The sequence below is a fragment of the Mus musculus genome, chromosome 12, assembly GCF_000001635.26.
Source record: "Mus musculus strain C57BL/6J chromosome 12, GRCm38.p6 C57BL/6J".
NCBI lineage: Eukaryota > Metazoa > Chordata > Mammalia > Rodentia > Muridae > Mus > Mus musculus.
The window spans coordinates 112,704,268-112,711,948 of record NC_000078.6 but is presented as its reverse complement, the minus strand read 5'-3'; positions in this window follow the sequence as shown (position 1 = coordinate 112,711,948).

Below are 7,681 nucleotides of genomic sequence, written 5' to 3'. Positions count from 1 at the left end.
TTTAAATTTTATCTATTTTTTCTTTTTGTTTTTTGTTTTGCTTTGTTTTGTTTTGTTTTGTTTTGTTTTGTTTTGTTTTGAGACAGGGTTTCTCTGTGTAGCCCTGGCTGTCCTAGAACTCACTCTGTAGACCAGGCTGGCCTCGAACTCAGAAATCCACCTGCCTCTGCCTCCCGAGTGCTGGGATTAAAGGCATACGCCACCACCAGCCCTAATTTATCTATTTTATCTAACATTTTAAAATAAGCGATTGTCACTCCTTGCAGTCACAACTCCTGGCCATGTGGTCTCTTCTCTAGAGTGGCAGATTTGAGGAGAGGATAATTTTGCCCAGGAGTAACCACATGTCCCTCCTGGGTATTACAATGATAAAATATCCAAGGCAGGCTGCTTTATAAAGAGAGGGGGTTTATCTGGGCTCACAGTTTTGAAAGTCAAATCTCTAGGTTCATCTTGTAGCTTCTTGATGTCGAGTCCTTAGGTAGCCCTGGCCCCCACCCCATGGTAAGAGATAGGGAGCATACATGTACATACTCTGGTCCAATGCCCACGCTGGTCTCCTTATAAAGCCACAGGATTCAGCTGCACACTCAACCTCCTGACGTTGTCCAATCCTAGAGAACTGGTGTAGGCCCCATCTCTGCAGCGAGGTGAGATTTCTGCCCCCTTTCACTCACGTACGGAGATTATATGTCATCACGTCTATCCTTGGGGCATTCCACACAGCAGACCTGCAGACCACGAGCCAGATAGCGCAGAGTCTCCCTGGCAGAGCTTGCCAGAACCTGCCACAGGGGTCATGCCATCTATCAGGGGTAGGCCCTGGGCAAGAAGGCCAGACGAACTCTGAGATAGGGCTTGAATATTAAGCAAGTTTTGACCAACCCTAAAAGACTGAACTAAAGAGCATATGTGTGGTCACAGTGAAATTATGCCAACAATGGGGGGGTTGACACCCACCTACAAGATAGTTCTTGGCTATAGACGGGAAGGTTCTGGGAGTGTAAGACCATCAGCTCTCTCACCCCATGATTTGTCTGCCTTCCACTTTCATGGCAATCCCTTGAGGGTCCTGCTAGTACCTCCTAGTACCACTTAACCCCACAGCTGCTAGTACCTCCTAGTACCACTTAACCCCACAGCTGCTAGTTCCTCCTGGTACCACTTAACCCCACAGCTGCTAGTACCTCCTGGTACCACTTAACCCCACAGGGGCTAGTACCTCCTGGTACCACTTAACCCCACAGCTGCTAGTACCTCCTGGTACCACTTAACCCCACAGGGGCTAGTACCTCCTGGTACCACTTAACCCCACAGCTGCTAGTACCTCCTGGTACCACTTAACCCCACAGCTGCTAGTACCTCCTGGTACCACTTAACCCCACAGCTGCAGGGACAAGTTTTCACCTTAGGTGTCTGTGGAGCCAGGGGCATGGCATTCAGACTCTTTCCGGTGATTGCAAGAACTCATGCTGAGCACAGATCTCTAGCTGAACCAAGTGTGCACAGTGCAGCTTGACTTGGCTCCTCTGGGGTCCTGGAGGCTTCATCTTCTGCCGCCTGACTTGCAGTTTGGAGCTTCATACACTTCATCAGCTAAAGGGTTTGGGCTATCCCATAGGTCCTAGAACCTCCAAGCAAATATTAAAGCCTCTGGCTCGGGGCAGAGTAGCTTATGTGTCCTTCAGGGCCCTAAGCCTAGGTGGCTGAGTGAAGATCTTCTGTACGAGAGGCTGTCCTCTGACCCCACAGCACAGGGAAGGGAACCTGTCACCCACCAAGCTTGCAGCATCTCTTTGTCTGGATTCTAGGGTGCCCTCCGCTCCGCTATGGAGGTTTGACACTCCCAGGACAGTTCTCTGCCACAGTCTGAAGTGAGTCAACAGAGAGTTCAAGGAAAAGAGAGTTTCTCGTTTATTATCAGGATAAAGATGGTAGACCCTGGAAGAGTGGGGACAAGTCTCTGCCCTCCCCTCATTTTGCTTAAGACATTTTGTGCATATGTGTGCCTGCTTGTCTGTCTAATGTGCCACATATGTGCAAGTCTCCATAGAGACCAGAAGAGGGCGTCAGATCTCCTGGAGCAGGAGTTACAGGACACTGCCAGCCAGCACGGGGTGCTGGGAACTGAACTTGGATCCTGAGCAGCCAGTACTCTTAACTGCTGAGCCAACTTCCCAGCCAGTTTGAAAACATTGCTTTTTTTTTAGAACAAAAAGGGATTTTTTTTTAATTGAAACAAAATTTTTTAAATGTTTTGTATTGAGATGAGGTCTCAGTGTATACCATTCTGGCCTTAAAATCACAGAGACCCACTTGCTTCTGCCTCCCAAGTGCTGAGGCTAGAGGTGTGTGTCACCATGCCCTCTTTTGTCTGCCTCTTGAGTGCTGGGATTACATGTGTGTACTACCATATCTAGCTTAAGATACTTTTTTCTAGTATGCATATGTGGTATGGGTACATGCGTGTATATGCGTGTTTGAATGTGTGTGTGTGGCCCCTGGTTTGTTGGGTGTCTTCCTCAGTTGCTTCCATATACTGAGGCTGAGTCTCTCACTTGAACCCAGAATGCTCTGATTTGGCTAGTCTAGTCATCCCCTGCTTCTGGGATCCTCAGTCGCTGTCTCCAGTGCACAGGTGGGCTGCCACACCCACTCAGCTTTTATGTACGTGCTGGGGATCAGACCCCCAGTGCTGATGCTCCTGTGGCAAGCACACACTTGCTGAACCATCACCCTAGCTCCTAAGATACCTTTTAAAAATCATGGGGCTAGCCCTGAATCCCTAGGCTCAAGTGATCTTCCAGATCCAGTTCCCTTGGGATCCAGAGCTACAAGTGTCTGATGCTATGTACTGCTTAATGTTTGAGCACAGTCTGTGTGCTATTAAGAAACATATTCCACAGAGGCAGGCGGATTTCTGAGTTCGAGGCCAGCCTGGTCTACAAAGTGAGTTCCAGGACAGCCAGGGCTACACAGAGAAACCCCGTCTCGGGGGGAAAAAAAAAAACCCAAACCAAATCAAAAACATATTCCAAAGAACCAGTATGCTCCAAGCAGTGGTAGAGCATGTCTGTAATCCTAGCACTCAAGAGGCAGAAGCAGGCAGATCTCTGAGTTAGAGGCCAGCCTGGTCGATGGCGTGAGTTCCAGGACAGCCAGGGTTACACAGAGAAACCCTGTGAAGAAGAAGAAGAAGAAGAAGAAGAAGAAGAAGAAGAAGAAGAAGAAGAAGAAGAAGAAGAAGAAGAAGAAGAAGAGGAGGAGGAGGAGGAGGAGGAAGAGGGAAGAAGAAGAAGAAGAAGAAGAAGAAGAAGAAGAAGAAGAAGAAGAAGAAGAAGAAGAAGAAGAAGAAGAAGAAGAAGAAGAAAGGGAGGAGGAGGAAGTAGGAAGGAAGGAAGAAAGAAAGAAAGAAATGAAGGAAGGAAGAAAGGAAGGAAGGAAGAAAGAGCAAGCAGCGAGCATGGATCAGTGTGTTAGTTTGAATGAAAATGCTGCCTCCTCCCGCCCCCGGGCTGGTATATTTGAAAAATTGGTTCCTAGTTGGTAGAATTGTCGGGGGGGGGGGGGGGGGAAGGATTGAGAGGTGTGGCCTTGTTGAAAGAGGTGTGTCACTGGTAGTGGGCTTTGAGTTTCAAAAGTCGGTTCAAGGCCCAGTCTTCACCTCGGACTTCGGATCAGGATGTAAGCGCTTAGCTATTTCTCTAGCACCCTGCCTGCCTGCCTGCCTGCCTGCCTGCTTGCTTCCCTCCAAGACCATCATGGACTCACCCTCTGAAACTGTGAGCAAGCCTCAAATTAAGTGTTTTCTTTTATAGGTTTCCTTAGCCGTGGTGTCTTTTCAGCATACGACAGTAACTAAGGGAATCCAGCAAGATAGCTCAGTCAGTGTGTAAGGGTGCTGGTGACCAACTTCACACATATGCCGCAGCACACCCACCCTACCCCTACAAATAAAACAAACAAACAAACAAATGCAATTTTAAAATAAGAAGCGGTATGACCTGTAGCCCCACATTCCAGTCTATACTTACAGCTCCTGAACTCAAGACCCCACCCAGATCCCTCTCTGTTCCTTATCTCCCACCAGGGAGCTGGTCCGAGGTTAATTCCTGTTCCTCCCCTCTGACATCTTCCCTCCCTACTGTCCCCTCCCCCTCCACGCAGGATCACCCTGCGCCACCGCCACCGTTTCACAGTGCCTCCTGACAGCAACCCTCCCTCCCATAGCCACTGGCTTTCACCGGGAGGAGTACCAGGCCCGGCACTCCTCAGCCTCCTGCTCTCTGATTCATATTCTCTGCAGAGGGTACAAAGATCTTCTCTGAAGCAAAGCCTCGCTGAGTCTCAGTCCTGCTTGAAATATAAAGATGCTCCCACCTTCTAGGTGACCCCCCTCCCTCCAGTCCCTCATCCGGTCCCCTCCCTTTGGTTCCTTGCTGCAGAGCAGGTCTTGGCTAATGCTGTTATTCCCCTCAGGTGAGGACTTATCTCTGCTCCGAGCCCCTCAGCTTCCGCAAACCCCCTCTCAGGCATCTGCTGCTATTCTAACTTATCGCTTTCGGAGTCCGGGGTGCTCAGGGTCTCTCGAGCCGTCAGACCAATGCAGATTTCATTGGCGTTCACATTCTCCCTAGAGTGCGGCCCTCGAGACAGTAGGGGTGCATGAGAGAAGTACTGGAGAGGAGACTGTAGGGAGCTAGGGGGAGCACCATCCAAAAGAAAGAGAGCTCTGGGCGTGGCGCAATTGCACCGTATCGCCGCCAGGGGTCGCGCTGGCCACTGGGACTCGGGCAAGGCGCGGAGCAGGGATGTGCTAGGTCTGCAGAGGGTTTTCTGTGTTAGGATCCTGGCTAGAGCTTCGACTGGACAGGACTGAGATAAACTGGTATCCCATCCAATGTCTCAGGCGCATAACTGGACAAAACCTTTTGCTCACGGCGAACCTTGACCATAGCACCTCCCCTTTTGCGAAGTCCTGCGAGGCGGCCACACCCCCTCGAGAGCCTTCTGGCTGGCCCATGTTCTCCTCCAGGCAGTAGGAGGTTAGAAGCCTGGTGAGATCCTGCCACTTTGAGGATGTGGCCACCTTGCTGTGCTGCGCCAACATCAAACCACACAGACAGGATTCATGTCTGTGGCCTTTTGCTGGAAAGTCCCCAGGAGCCACACTATCCCTCTATGCTCTCACCGTTAGCAGCTGACACAACGTTGACTTTTAATTAGACCAGAGAAATCTGCTTGCTTCATGAGTCCTATCCAGCAGGGCCCAGGGCCTTCTGGAATTATTCAGTCCCCAAATGAGCTACTCCAATATACTCCAAACACACTTGGCAAGACACCTACAACAGTTCCTTAAACACCTCTGCCAACACAGCAGTCGCGGCTCCAACCCACAGGTACAAAACCTCCTTACCCACATTGTCTGGACAGCCTATCCCACCCAAGCCTCCCACATTCTGTGCTCCAGCAGCATCCCTAGCCAGTCCCCAGTCACAAGAGTATGTTTTCATATGACCAACCCCTGACATCCACCTACGAAGACACCTTGGCAGCCTTCCCTCTCTTCCTTCCGAGATGGAAGGTAAGCTTGAGTAAGCCACCCGCTCTTGCTCCCCAATGGCACCTGCTAGTTGCTTGCTTTCATTACTATTTCTTAATATTTATTTATGTGTGTGAATGTTTGCCCATGTGTATGTATGTGGACCACGGACATGCATGGTGCTTGCAGAAGGGTCCAGGGTGACTTCCAGGTGGTTGTGAATTGCCACATGGGTGCTAGGAATAGAATTCTAGCTAGTTCTCTGTAAGAGCAGGCAGTGCTCCTAACCGATGAGCCACCTTCCAGTCTTACTTATTTGCTTTTAGGTGACTACTAGTGATTCCACTGAAGGAACCTTGATCTGTCACCTGGTAAGTCTCTCTGCAGCATGTTTGGCCAACTCAGGAATAAACTGTTACTATTTTGCAAAACTCCTAGCTTCATTGATTAGCAAACTGTGTAGGGAACAGGCAAAATGGGCCATTGAGTAATGAATGCTTCTTGCCATTCTCCCGCCCATCCATTCATCTACCCTCTGACCATCCACTCTTCCATTCACCCATCTAATCACACCTCCAGGCAGTACAGCTCTACAATGCCCCCAGTGTCTGTGGTGGACACTGCTTCCCAGAAGTACCCATTGGCTAGCCCTGGGGTGCAGAAGGAGCCCCAGGAGAAAGATCTTCTGAATGGGTTTGGAGGACTGGGTTGGCTTTTTTTTTTTTAAGATTTATTTATTTCATGTATGTGAGTACACTGTCACTGTCTTCAGACACACCAGAAGAGGGCATCGAGTCCCCATTACAGATGGTTGTAAGCTACCATGTGGTTGCTGGGAATTGAACTCAGGACCTCTGGAAGAGCAGCCAGTGCTCTTAACTGCTGAGCCATCTCTCCAGCCCTGGGGACTGGGTTGTTAACATCTGGTGGTGGCCCAGTGACCTTGCTGAAGGGACAGTGGGACACAGACAGTCACTGTGTGTGACAGTAAAGGTGCTTGTTCCTTCAGAGGTGGCAGAACGTGCTGAAAGGCAGGTTTGAGAATTCAGGGTCATCTGGGTAGTGAAGCTGTTGCTGTTCACCCCCATAGTGGTGATAACCCTTTGTCCCTCGTGTCCTAGGTAAGAGATGCAGGCTGGGTACAACTGTGCAGCCGGCTTTTGCATTGTTTGAGCAAGTCCCAAGGCCAAGGCCAGGGGACTTCCTGAGAAGGAATCGGGGCATTGGGGGACATGCATGACACTATCAGCTTTCAGCCCCCAGGTACACAGAGCCAATGTTATCATTTGATCTGGAAGTGCTCCCCACGGGCTTGGACCGTTCATGAGGCTGTGGAACCGATGTGGAACTGAGGTGCAGCGTGAGGAACACAGCAGTGGTTCTCAACCTTCCCAATGCTGTGTGACTCTTTAATACAGTTCCTCATGCGGAGGTGACCCCCGACCATTAAGTTAGTTTTGTTGTTGCTACTTCATAACTGTAAATTTGCTACTGTAGTGAATTGTCATGTAAATATCTGATATGCAGGATATCGGATATGTGATCAACCCTTGTGAAGGGGCGGTTCGTTCCCCCTTTCCCCTGCAACCCACAGGTTGAGAACAACAGGACATTGGGGGGGGGATCCTGGAGGTTGTACATCCTGTCCTCTGCTCCATAGCCCTTAATGGGAGCAGCCTCTTCGATCCCTCCCTCCATCATGATCTAATCTGCCCCATCATGCCTTCACTACCTCAGGGACTGAACCCTCCAAGTCTGTGAACAAAGTCAAACTTTCCTCTACTAAGTGGCTTCTGTCAGATATCGGATCATAGCACTGCATCAGTAACTATGGTGGCCTTGACCGTGGGACGAAGCCTTGTGATGTGTCTGGCCTTCCCTTGGATTGCGGCTGTGCACACTTGCTTTCCGTAGGCCCAGAGAGCCTCTGCTACCTCTCAGCCAACAATGAGAGTGTCCGAACACCTCTGATGTGCCGCCCTGGGAAGGCAGAGTGCTGGGGCGACAGGCCACGGGTCTGCCATGATGTTGGGAGCCAGAGCACTGCCTGAATGTCGCTCTGGGAAGGCAGAGTGCAGTCTAGGATAGGGGCCCCAGTCCATGTTGTTCTGGGTGAGAAACAGCGAGATCTGGGATGGG